The following is a 12,562-nucleotide window of genomic DNA, read 5'->3' as shown; positions in this document are numbered from 1 at the left end:
GAGGCTAAGACAGGAGGATCTGGGTTAGTGGCCAGCCTCAGCTACTTAGTGAGGCCCTCCACAACTTAGTGAGACCCTGTTTCAAAATAAAGAATAAGAAATAGGGGCTCGAGGTGTATCTTGGAGGTAGAATGCCCTTGAACCGCAAAAAAGAATATATATATATAGTGTTCTTCACTGGCAAATTCTATTTTCTGCTGTGGAATTTTAGTTCTTGACCATTGCTGATTGAACAGAGGGGTGAGTCCATCAGCTGGCATGTGTACCAAAGAGACAGCTTGCATAATTGACTTGAACTGACAGAATTACTTATGTTGAGAATTGGAACTGGGAGATAAAAAGATACACCATCTCTGAGAGTAAATACAAAAAAATAATCACAGAGTTAGGACTAAGGAAACCAAAGTCACAGGCAAGATTGAACTAAGGAGTAGTAAGAGTGAACCATAGGCATAAGGAGCCCCCAGTCAAAGGAAACTGATGAGATGCGTGTGTAGTTTGATCTCTTGGTAGAGATCACTCCTGAGAGCATCTCTTGCTTGCTTGTGGCTTTCCAGGTTCATGGAGCCCTGCTGAGCTGTGATTCCTGTTCTTGGGTTGAGCGGGATTCCTCTGAGTATTTTTATAGCTTATCTCCTCCTCTTGGGTTTGCCTGATCTGGGCCGTGTCTGAAGTTCCCAAAGAGCTATAACTAACACAGAAGAGTAAGCTGATGTCCCTCCCATTTAGAAACATACTGAACAATGGAGGCGGGGAGATGTGTGCATTTGCTCTATCCTGGGCCTTGGTGGTGCTTCCCTCTTTGCTGCCTCCTCAACACTGGGCTTTGTTTCCTGCCAGCTTCCTTGGCTTCTGATCAAGTGAGTCCCTAACAGTGATGTGGGGGGCGCGGGGGGGGGGACCCCCTCTGGGAGGGGCGGGCCTCTTGTGAGCGCCTGGTGTGCTGTAGAGGGCCTGAGCTATTCAACAGCTATTTAGTAGTTTTGTGGAAAGGAGAGGAGGATGGGGTGTGCCCATATTCTCTTCTTTTGTATGGCTTTTACAATTTTCTCTTGCTGATGGTAGTGCAGTACGTGGAGCAAAATTGCCTGGTATCATAGTATAAGTGAGTGGGAAGAGTAGCTGGATGGGATGTGCGCAGCCTGAGCTTGAGGGGGTCAGAAGAGCTGGGCCCTGTCACTTGGTGCTTGATCCAGTCTGCTTCATGGATGCTGGCTTCTTTCATGTTTAAAGTGGAGGATCGTGGCCATGCCATGTGAAATATATTCCTAAGTGGTATAGATACTGTGGTTGTTCCTGCATGTGCTCTGGCTTCTGTTTGACTCTCCCCTCCTCTCCTCCTTATTTGCTTTGCTCCTGCTAAACTGTCCTCTTTGATATTTTATAACCTTGCTGAATCCCACCTCAGGGCCTCTACACAATCTTTTCTCTTTAACCAGAATGCTATTCCCACAGATGTTCCCTTGACTCTCTAAATCCAACTCTCTAGATTTAGTTGTCTCTTTCATTTTGCCTGTGTGCTTTTCTAGGACATAAGTGCCAGAGGTATAAGGGTTTATTTGGTTTATCACTATACTACTAAAGCCTGTAATGCAATAGGTTTTTTTTCAATAAATATTTGTTAAATCAGTGCAAGGAATTACTTCTAGCCTAGTTACCTGGTATTATTTCTCTAAAGAATACATTTCTGACATTTAGAGAGAAGTTCAACTGCAAATCAATTAAAATCAATTTTCCTTTGTGCCATAATCTTAAGAGGCTGCCCTTGTTACTTCTGAGTTGGGTCGCTATCTGAATTCACTGTTGGCTTCTGTGGCCAGACTACTAAATGAATGTAGCATGATTGCTTCAGATGGCATTCTCACCTTTGCCTATGTGGTCCTTGTTCCACCTGCTCCAGGTCATTATCTTCTGAGGTATCCCACAGCGGCTACCTGTGGAGAGAAATTCATATGCAATGCATAGTCTATATATTTTTTTTCTTGTGACTGATTTTATTTACTTATTTATTTATTTATTTATTTTTATCTTTTTTTCTTTTGACAATTTTTTATTGAACGTAAATAGTATACATTTAAACTATATTTGGTGCCCTCTCCTCCCACCCCCATTTTCACTTCCCCCCTCCCACCAATGGTTGTCCAGGTTAACCATGTCTTATTCATAATTTTACACATGTTCAGATGTAGACCCTCATTAATCAAGATCAGCCTTCCTCCTTTCCTATCTTTCCATTCAAACTTTGCTGGTATTTCCCCTCCATTATCTGGAGTCCCACTGGTATCCTTTGTGTTTCCTAGTTTGGGCATATTAGAGGAAACATATGTACCTTCTCCTTCTGTGTTTGGCTGATCTCACTTAACATAATGTTCTCCAGGGCTTTCCATCTTCTTGCAAATGATATAATTTTGTTCTTCTTTATAGCTGAATAGAATTCCATTGTGTCAAGCATAAAGAAATCAAACAACAACAAATGCTGGCGAGGATGTGGGGAAAGAGGAACTCTTTTACACTGTTGGTGGGAATGCAAACTAGTTCAACCACTATGGAGATCTGTGTGGAGATTCCTAAGAAAGGTGGGAATAGATCCACCATATGATCCAGCTACACCACTCCTGGGTATCTTTCCAAAGGGGTTGAATTCAGAGAAATACAGCAACATATGCATACCTATGTTCATAGCAGCACAATTTGTAATAGCCAAAATATGGAACCAACCCAGATCACCATCAACAGATGAATGGATAGCAAAACTGTGGGAAATACGCACAATGCATAATCTATATTTTAAGTCAGAGTAACTCAAACACAGAATGCAATGTAATGAACATACCTCTAGCTATGTGTGATAAACAGGCAAACTAGGAAATAAAGAAACCTTTTTTCTTTTTGTGGTAGTGGGAATTGAATGCAGAGGCATTTTGCCTCTGAGCTATACTTCCAACTCTATTTTATTTTTATTTTAATTTCATTCTTATTTATTTATTTTTTGTGTGATTAAAAAATTTTTTATTGGTGCATTATATTCATATATCATATTGGGGTAAAAACTTGTGTGTACATACATGTACACATCACTGATTTAACCCCTACCCAATTCCCACCCCATCCCTCCCCATCCCTCCTTCCCTTGCTTGGCTTAGTGGTTGACTTCGATATGTTTAAGTACATTATGTGTTTTAGAGATTTTCCTCTTCCCCCCTCCTTATTTTTAATTTTGAAATGTCATCTCATTAAGTTGCTGAGGCTGGCCTCAAATCTGTGATTTTCCTGTCTTAGCCTCCCAAGTACTAGGCATGTGCCATCATGCCTGGCTGAAAGTTTTCTTATCTATTAATGACTACTGTCTTAATTTGTTCAGGAAAATGAAACACAAATTATTCTGTATGTCTTAACACTGTATAGCCTTGAAGATTTCTTTTTAAGTGGATTTGCTTCACTCATTCATTTATAAATTCAATAAACATTAAAAAATTATAGAAAAAAATTAAAATGGTCATCTCCTTCATTATTGTTATATTTTAGCCAGTAACAATTTAGCATATTGTATATGATTTGTATTGAGCTAAGTTTTCCATATGCAGTATCTCATATCCTTGCAACAGCTCTATGGGGAATGTGCTATTTGTACCCTCATTTTAGAGATGTGGAAATTGAGTCTCAGAAAGGATAGGTAACTTTTGGACTGATGTTTTAGCTGGTAAGTGGCAGAGTTGCATCTCCAGCCCCAGCCTGTGTAATAGAAAGCCTGCTACTGCTCAGGAATCTAGCACTTATGAAAAGTGAGATGATAATAAAGATTTACTTGTGGTTACAATACAAGCTCTTACGAATCTTGACAAAATTAACGGTCAAGTATAGTTTGTCTTCAGAGAAGGAGCATGTAAAAACAATTGACATTCACTAGGCGATTTGTTTTGCACTAGGCCACGTACAGAGTGTGGCATGATGTAGTGATATTCTCTGGTCTTAGTTATTCTTGATAGAAAGCCATCAGATTCTTCTTCCTAAAGAAGAACAGAATTACATCATTTGTAGGTAAATGGTTGGAATTGGAGAACATTATGCTAATTGATATTAGTCAGTCACAAAATGTAAAAAATCGGATGCTCTCCCTAATATGTGGAAGCTAGGGAGACAAGGGGTCATAGGAGGAATTCTAGAAGAAGAAGGAGAAACCATAGAGGAGCAAATAAGGCAACCTACCTAAGGGAAATGAGAGGGGAAAGAGGGAAATTCCCTAATGTACATGATGTACATTCATAAACATATCAAAGTCAGTTAGCCAAACATGAGAAGGAGGGAGGGGAACAGGAATGGGGTTGGAATTGAAGAAGGGCTAAATAAGTGATGTGTGCATATATACCTCCACCATCTTGTACCCCATTAAGATGTATGACGACTACAGTAAAAAAAAAAAAAAAACTGATAAGGTAAGAGTGGTCAGAATTAATTCTTTGAATTTAACAACTTAGACATATTTTGATGCACTCCAATCCAAAAGGTTGTGCAAATCCACAATTCTTTCTGTGTCATCTAATACTTCCTCAAGACTAAGCTCAGAATAGGATTACCTAGGTATTTTGGAGGGACTGAAAATTCTTAGATATGACTCAGATTTCTAGAGTAGTTCTTAAAAATGCTTGTTTATTCAAAACCCTGTCCTGTACCTGAGTACCTTTCAAAAAGTTGTAGATGTCTGGATCTCATCTCTACTCTCCTGAACCAAAATTATTGTGAATGGTAGCTGACATTTTTAGGGTGGTTCTATTTCCATTTTTTTCATAAATGAAATGATACTATGTAAAGGATATTATCACATTTAACAAGTTGTCCTGTATATATCCCCATCTTTTGACACTTGCTATATCTTCTGTCTAAAAGTAGTTATTCAACATCATGCTATCTATCACCTCTTAATCCTTCAAAAGCCTCTTCAAGCATACTTCACCCAGGCTTTCCCTTCCTAGGTGACATGAGATCCCTTTCAGTGGAACAAAGTGGTTAATTAAAAGCATAGACTCTAGAGCTAGACACCCCAGTTTAAACTTCGGTTCTGTAAGTGCTGGCAATTTACTTAAACCTTATTATGCTTCAGTCTCTCATCTGTAAAATAGGGGTAATGTCATCAGCTTCCTCACAGAATTAATGAGAGCCAAAATGAATCAATCATACACAGGGTAAAATTACATAGAACTTACAGTAAGTAAATGTTAGCAATGTTATCAATCAGAACCTCCATAGCACATTGTGTAGATACCCATCTTATTATATTGTAGTGCTTGATTTACTTATCTTCCTCCCTAATTAGATTATAAGCTTCTTAAGGACAAGGGACCACTGTAGAGGAATTATTAACCCAGTGTTCATATATAGATGTACATAGACACTCAGCACTGTTTATTGATAAAATGGGAAGGTTTAATTACCTTCTTGATGGATGATGTTTGTTAAAGTGGAGAGTGCAAGGGCTTAAAGTCCCACAAATCTTGGATGAAACCTGGTTATGTACTGAGAACAAATTAACCTCCTCTATTAGTTTTATTCTATACCAGAGTAAAGTAGATTAGGTGGCTTAAACAACAGACATTTGCTTCTTCCAGTTTTAGAGGCTGATAGGGTTCTTAGTGAAGGGTTTCCTTTATATAGTGAATATAAAACTGCCTTCTCACGGTGTCTTTATATGGCAGAGGTAAGAAGCTCTGCTGTCTCTTCTGATTATAAAGGCACTAATCTAACAAAGAGGCTCCACCCTTATCAAAGCCTAATCACCTCCCAAGCCTTCACCTCCTAATACCATCATATTACCGTTAGGGCTTCAACATAGACATTTTTGAGGGATACAAATGTTTTGGAGGGACAACATTTTGGAGTCCAAAATACTTTGCTGGACCTCAGCTTCCTCATCTCCATTTATCAGGACTGTTCAGTGATGATTCAAGCAGGCAATACATGCACAGCATCTGGCATAGTATAGTTCTTGACTCCATACCAGACCCTAAGTATTTGGCGGCTTCTGTTATTATAATCTAAGAAAATGCAAAACATAATTATTCATATGTGCTTGTCAATCTCAGAAGCTTAAGACCTGGTATACATAGGGTATTTCAACCTAAAATTGCTGTTGTAGTTTTTATTATTCTTGAGAGCTCACAAACATTTTTGAAGAAAAAATGTTATTTTTCGCCCCTATAAACAACTGGAACAATGCAGTGATATTCATGGTAAAACTTCCCTGCCTCAGAAGAAATTTACTTGTGGAGTGTTGATAAATGGAAGTTTTTAGGTTTTTAGTAGCTTTCTTTTATGAAACAATCTGTCTACCCTATGACAGGTGCATTTTAAGAAGCGTTGAACATATTAAGAAATGCTCCCAAGTTCTTTCTTTGTTTCCATGCAAAGCATAATCTGTACCTTGTAACTTGTGCTTTCTCAACACTGAGATCTTTACCAAAGATCAGGAAATGATGATGGGTTCATTGGAGAACCTTCTTCAAGGGCATCAAATCTGTGCTGGGGATTCCTTTTCCTCAGTTCTGTGGGCAGGCGATCCTGAGACACTATTCTGCCTTTCTGGACTCCAGTCTCCTTCATCTAGTCTCATCATACATTGGGCCACCACATTGTTCTTCTGTAATATGACAGAGGAATCCTTAAGATTAGTAGTAAGATATTCTCAGTACTCCCAAGAACTATAATGAAACCTAGCACATGACTAGCAGCACAGGGTAGTAAACACGGGGTGATGGTGGGGGGAGAGAATGAATTACAGGAAGCCAAATAAGGAGAACTAGGAAGAGGGAAGGTTTGAGGCATTGGGGTTTTATTGGAATTTCATATTTACTTTAAAGGTTTCTTATTTTAAACAAATTGGAGAGGCCCAAGGAAAGAGTAGCCAAACAAGTAAAAGAAACGTATGTGGATTATGTAGCTGAAAGTTTTGTAATACTCTACTTAACTCAGGGGCAGGAAAATTTTTTTGCTCTAACTTTTTCATCTATTTGTGTTTGAACAGCAAACTTAAACCTGATTCTGATTAGGGACCAAAACCCAATGGCTGCTCAGGGACTAGGCATAGAATGAATAATTCAGTGTTTTCCTCCTAGGTTGCTAGTTCCAGGCTAGCCAAGATACTGTCCTCTCTTTCAAGGACTGGGCACACCAAGAGGTTTGAGAGGTTTGCAAGGATTAATTTATTTTTAGATCACAAAGAGGGTGAGTGTGTGTTTGTGTTTGTGTGTGTGTGTGTGTGTGTGAGAGAGAGAGAGAGAGAGAGAGAGAGAGAGAGAGAGAGAGAGAGAGAGAGAGAGAGAGAGAGAGAGAGAGAATATAAGACTCGAGACAAAATTTTTCTTGGAAGAAAGTTTAAAACCACACACTGATTTGGCACTGTCTTCAAAAAGCAACCTAAAGCATTGTTGGGTGTGAGGCTGGGGCTTCTGGGGAGGCATCTGGGATAATTTGAGTCACTGGGTGGTGTGGTCCTTGGAAATTGGCAGAATGTGTCCAGCCTGTCATTGCTAATTCGCTGTTGCCCTCTGCTGGCGAATCTGCTGTCATTCCAGGAATCTGCAGTCTCCGGGAGCTCCCAGATGCCCTCTTTCTGCTCACCTGGGGATCTAGGCTTCTTTTTGTCAAATGTGGCAGTGATGCTGGTACTGAGGAACAGCAGCAGCAAAACATACTGTGACTAACCCTCTGCCAGGGAAGACTGGCTATTACACGAGGGAATGGATCTTAGGGTTTTATTTCTTCATTCCATATCCTGCTCATTTGCTGAGTTCCTACTCTTATTTTGCCTATGTGCTGAACACAGTGAAGAGACACAGATGTGAACAATATATTGATTCTGCACCAGAGAAACTCCATTTAATGTGTGTGTATGGAGAATAAGTAAGAAAGTACAGAAATCATCGTAATGTGACTAGAACCACAGAGGAGGCACTGAGAACTCAAGACTTGCATGCATTTAAAAAAGAAGGGTGACATCCACTTAGCGGTAACAGAAATAAGAATATGGCCCATGAAATAACACCTAAGTCAGAAGCTTGAAGGGGGCATGTCATTTTTATTTTATATATATATATATAATCTTACTGTAAAGTAGAATATTTCATCATAAATTAATCTCTGGCACTCAGAAATAATAAATGTTAAAATTTGTTTTTTTGTTTTGTTTTTGTTTTTGTTTTTGCGGTACTGGGAATGGAATGCAGGGGCATTCAACCTCTGAGCTACACACCCTGCCCTATATTTTTGTATTCTTTATTTTGAAACAGGGTCTCACTAAGTTGCAGAGGGCCTCACTAAGTAGCTGAGGCTGCCTGCGAACCACAATCCTTTGGTCTCAGCCTCCCAAATGCTGGGATTACAAGCATGAGCCACCACTTCCTTCCTGCTTCAATGTTAAAATTTGATGTGTGCATTATTTTTCTGTTATTGTTACAAACTGAGACTATTCCAAGTGTAACATTTGCATCACCATTTCCCAAGAGTTACTGACTTTTTTTAAATGGACTATTTTATGCTGGATTGTTTCAGTGTGTAAAACTGAGGATGAGCCGGGCATGGTGGCACATGGTTTATAATCCCAGCATTTAAGAAGCTGAGATGGGAGAATCCAGGTTTAAGGCCAGCCTCAGCTACTTAGTAAGGTCCTCCGCAACTTAGCAAGACCCTGTTTCAAAATAAAGAATAAAAAATAGGGCTAGGGGTGTAACTCGAAGGTAGAATGCCCCAGGTTCCATCCCCAGTACCAAATAGCAAACATATAAACACACAAACAAAAAAACTGAGGATGAGATTCCCCAAGCAGCATGATCCAGGGCACATAGATTGCACAGAGCAAGAACGCTTCATTCTTCACTAATTCACTTATAAATATTTTTTAGATGCCTACAATCTTGAAGCCACACTGGCAAGATCTGACTCTGTCTCTGCAGGGTTTACAGTGTGGGAGAGGAGGCAAACAATAATTATATAAGCATAGAGATAACTAAAAAATGTCAATGGGGCAAGCACCATGAAGGAGAAATATGGGGAGGGGCACAATGAGAGTGTATACTAAAAGAGAAAGGGATAGTCTCAGAGGTTGGGGAAGGCATACTGGAGGGAGGGGTGATGGAGTTCATCTCTATAGGAGTTAACTAGGTGAAGAAGATCAGGAAGAATCTTGTAAACAAAGGGAGCAGCATATGCAAAGGCCCTCAAGTTGGAGGATATATGGCGAAAACGAAAAAAGCCAAAATGAGTTTAAGTGGAATAGAGTGGAGAAACTTCACCTGAGATAAGGTTGAAGGCATCGCGAGGCTCAGCCCTACAGAGCCTTTTGGACCAGATTAAGAATTCTGTCATTTTGTTGAGAGGCATGCTAAAGTATTGAAGTATATTAAACCAGGGTGGAAAGTGTAGACCAAGTTTATTTTTCCAAAAGAAACTCCTCACTTCAGTGGGGGGAAGAGGTTGGAAGGAGTGAGAGTAGACATAGATCAAACCAGCCCAGGTGGCCAGCATCGCAGGCCCAGTGAGAGGACACTGGAAGACTGGGTGGGGGTGATGATGATGATGATGATGATGATGATGATGATGATGAATGGACAGGGGCAGGTGCTTGTGAGACATTAGGGGAATGACATGATTAGGAAATGGCATGGAAAGAGAGGAGATATGGAGGATAAAGAACAACTCCATAGTCCCTATCTTATGTACTTGGTTGGAGAGATGGTTCCTCCCAAAGATAGGCAGCATCAGAAGAGAATGAGATTAGGAAGGGGCATCCTGAGAGCTGTTTTGGAGAAGTTTGCTGGAAAGAACAATTCCAGGGGTGGTATGTAACATCACATTTACAACATAACACAGTACTTTCAAGGAGTCTCTATTTGGAGGTGGTGATATTGCAGAGAAAGCAAACACTATGCCTAGATTTGGGGTCTCCGTATCTGTTTCAGGTTTCTGCACTACTTCTCCTTATGTGCAAAACACTCGGCACATCTTTTTTATGAGTCTGTGGACTTTAGTTTTCTTGTCTTTAAAATGAGAGTAGTAGCATTTAGTCTGAAGGGTTATTGTGAAGATTAAATATAAGTATTGATATTCAAGAACTTTGTGAATGCTCATGAGCTGTACAAACTCAGTATGTTATTGTTATTCCTATTTCTATATTTGTTGCTATTATTACCATCTGAACTTCAAGGGTATTAATACCAGAAATATGTAAATCAGTGTTTTCTCCATGAGTTTTTAAGGCAATAAAAAACTGTGATTTAAGTCTAAATAAATAAATATACCACCCAGAGCTAGAGATGGTTGGCCCCAAAGTATTTATAAGCCTCTGTATTTACTTGAATTCAGACATTCCCAACATGTAAATTATGCAGTCTATGTCACAGCAGAGAACTCTGTGTTCCTAAAAAGAATTCTCCTTTTTCACGGAATCCTTTACCTTTTAAAATAAATCTCATTATGGAGTGCTGACATTTTCAGTAAAACCATTCAACCAAAAGCTGCAGTTTTTTTAGACTAAAAACAAGTCTGGTTTATTAGGCAGCAGCTTAGAACGTACTGCTAAGTAGATACAATCTATTTAGAGAAGTTTATGTAGATATCTGATAAGACATTTCAGAATCCCTGTTTCTTCCTGACTACGATTGAGAGTGTTAAACAGACTATCAAGAATTCTCCCTTTCTTCAGTGGAGTAGGAGTTGAATAGTGTTGGGTGTTAGAGTGGGTGGAAACCATAGAACCAAGGTTTAAAGCAGATCTATGGGAGTCTTTGCTTTTCTTTCCACTATAAACTAACTCTGCTATCACATTCTATCAGAGTGAATTTGAATATAACCTTCTTTAAAAGGCGGTGGGTAGATGTTGAGCTAATACTTATAAATATGCTGAGTCCCCTATGGACTCAGTCAGTGATCACACACCTTTTATCTTTCTCTTCCTTCTCTTTCTGTTTTACCTCTTTCTCTCTTCTTCTTCTTCTTCTTTTTTTTTTTTTTTTTTTTTTTTTTGTGGGCCTGGGGTTGGAACCCAGGGGCATTTGACCTCCGAGCTACACTCCCTGCCCTGTTTTTTATTCTTTATTTTGAAACCGGCTCTCACTGAGTTGCAGAGGGCCTCACTAAGTTGCTGAGGCTGTCCACGAACCACAGTCCTCCAGGTCTCAGCCTCCTGAATGCTGGGATTACAAGTGTACGCCACCACGCCCGGCTTCTCTCCTCTTTATCTCTATTCCATGTTTTCTCCTATTCCACTCCTGTTGTTTCAACTCCAAGTTTTATCTTGCCCACCTGTCTTTACACTGAGGAGTAATATATATTCGAATTACCCACAATCACCTAGTGACCTAACTCCTTACCAGTAATAAAAGCAGTTTATTTTAGAGTCCTGGGAATCGCTTCCCTTAATCCTCTCCTCAAACTTATGAGGTGAATACTAGTATTATCTCCATATCACAGATCAGTAACCTGAGCCATAGAAAAGTTACAGCGTTAGGAAGTGACAGAGCTGGAAATTTCCACCTGCACCTTCACAACACCCAAAGGTTTCTGAAATTATTTTAGTCAGTGTTTATTCACTAAACTGATATTTATTTAGTGCAGGCTGTTTTAAACGATCTAGATAAAGTGAGTGGCCTGACCTACAGTATCTTTCCTGATGGAACACACACACACACACACACACACACACACACACACTTTCTTACACACAGGGTTGATGCTCAGCCCACATTTGCTATATCCTTTGTACTGCAGTGTTCTTTCTGATTGGTCAGTGCCCACCTGGTACCCATTGCTAAACATTTTAAATATAATTTCTTCTTACAAATTGTGATAAGTTCATGCTACAAAGGAGAAAGGACAAGAATACTTTCAGAAAATATAAGTGCCCAAATTTATACAATAGTTTAATAAATCATCCTTGAATATACAGAGACCTTTCATTTGTGTTAGGGACCTTGGATTTTATTGTAGGTCAAGGGGATGCTACTTGATAAAGTAAACAGGGGAGCAATATTGTTCAGTTTGCATTTTAAGAATCAAACTGTGATTATTGGGTAGAGAATGGTCCGGAGCAGTTGTTCATATCACTCACACATCAGATTGATCCTATGTGGTGCGGATTCAGACATGGAATGGTCATGAATTAACCTTTTTAGTCATTTAGTACAAGAAATAATTCTAATGAGTCACAAAGCGCCATATTTTAAAGACTATATAGACAAACAGCACAAGAGCTGTGTTTGGAGCAATTATAGCACATGCTTCATTTCTTCTCATCAGAAACCTTTGTTTTGACTTCTTCTCTCTTGTAGGAATTCTGTGTGTGTGTGTGTGTGCGCGCGCGCATGCGTGTGTATATGTGTAGCATTATACTAATTGTACAAGATGGTAGAGGTATACATGCATGCAACACTCATTTAGCCCATCCCCAGTTTCCACCTCATTCCCTCCCCTCTCCTTCTCATGTTTGGCTTAATGATGGACTTTGGTATGTTTGTGAATGGGAAACATTGATTAGGGAAATCTTAACCTCGGTCAGAGCTTTTCATGAATGCCCTGA

At 39.5% G+C, this 12,562-nt stretch overlaps 1 protein-coding gene across 1 annotated transcript in view; it reads left to right on the top strand.

Annotated features, from left to right (window-relative positions):
- Positions 1-12,562, top strand: part of TPRG1 (tumor protein p63 regulated 1) — a gene marked incomplete at both ends in the record, with an annotated part of 141,194 nt that overhangs the window by 26,094 nt on the left and 102,538 nt on the right. The gene's annotated exons all lie outside the window — the stretch shown is intronic.

This window comes from Muscardinus avellanarius (genome assembly GCF_963383645.1).
Source record: "Muscardinus avellanarius genome assembly, chromosome: 5".
Taxonomy (NCBI): domain Eukaryota; kingdom Metazoa; phylum Chordata; class Mammalia; order Rodentia; family Gliridae; genus Muscardinus; species Muscardinus avellanarius.
Note: the sequence above shows the minus strand (reverse complement) of the source record. Positions and strands in the feature narration are given on the sequence as shown.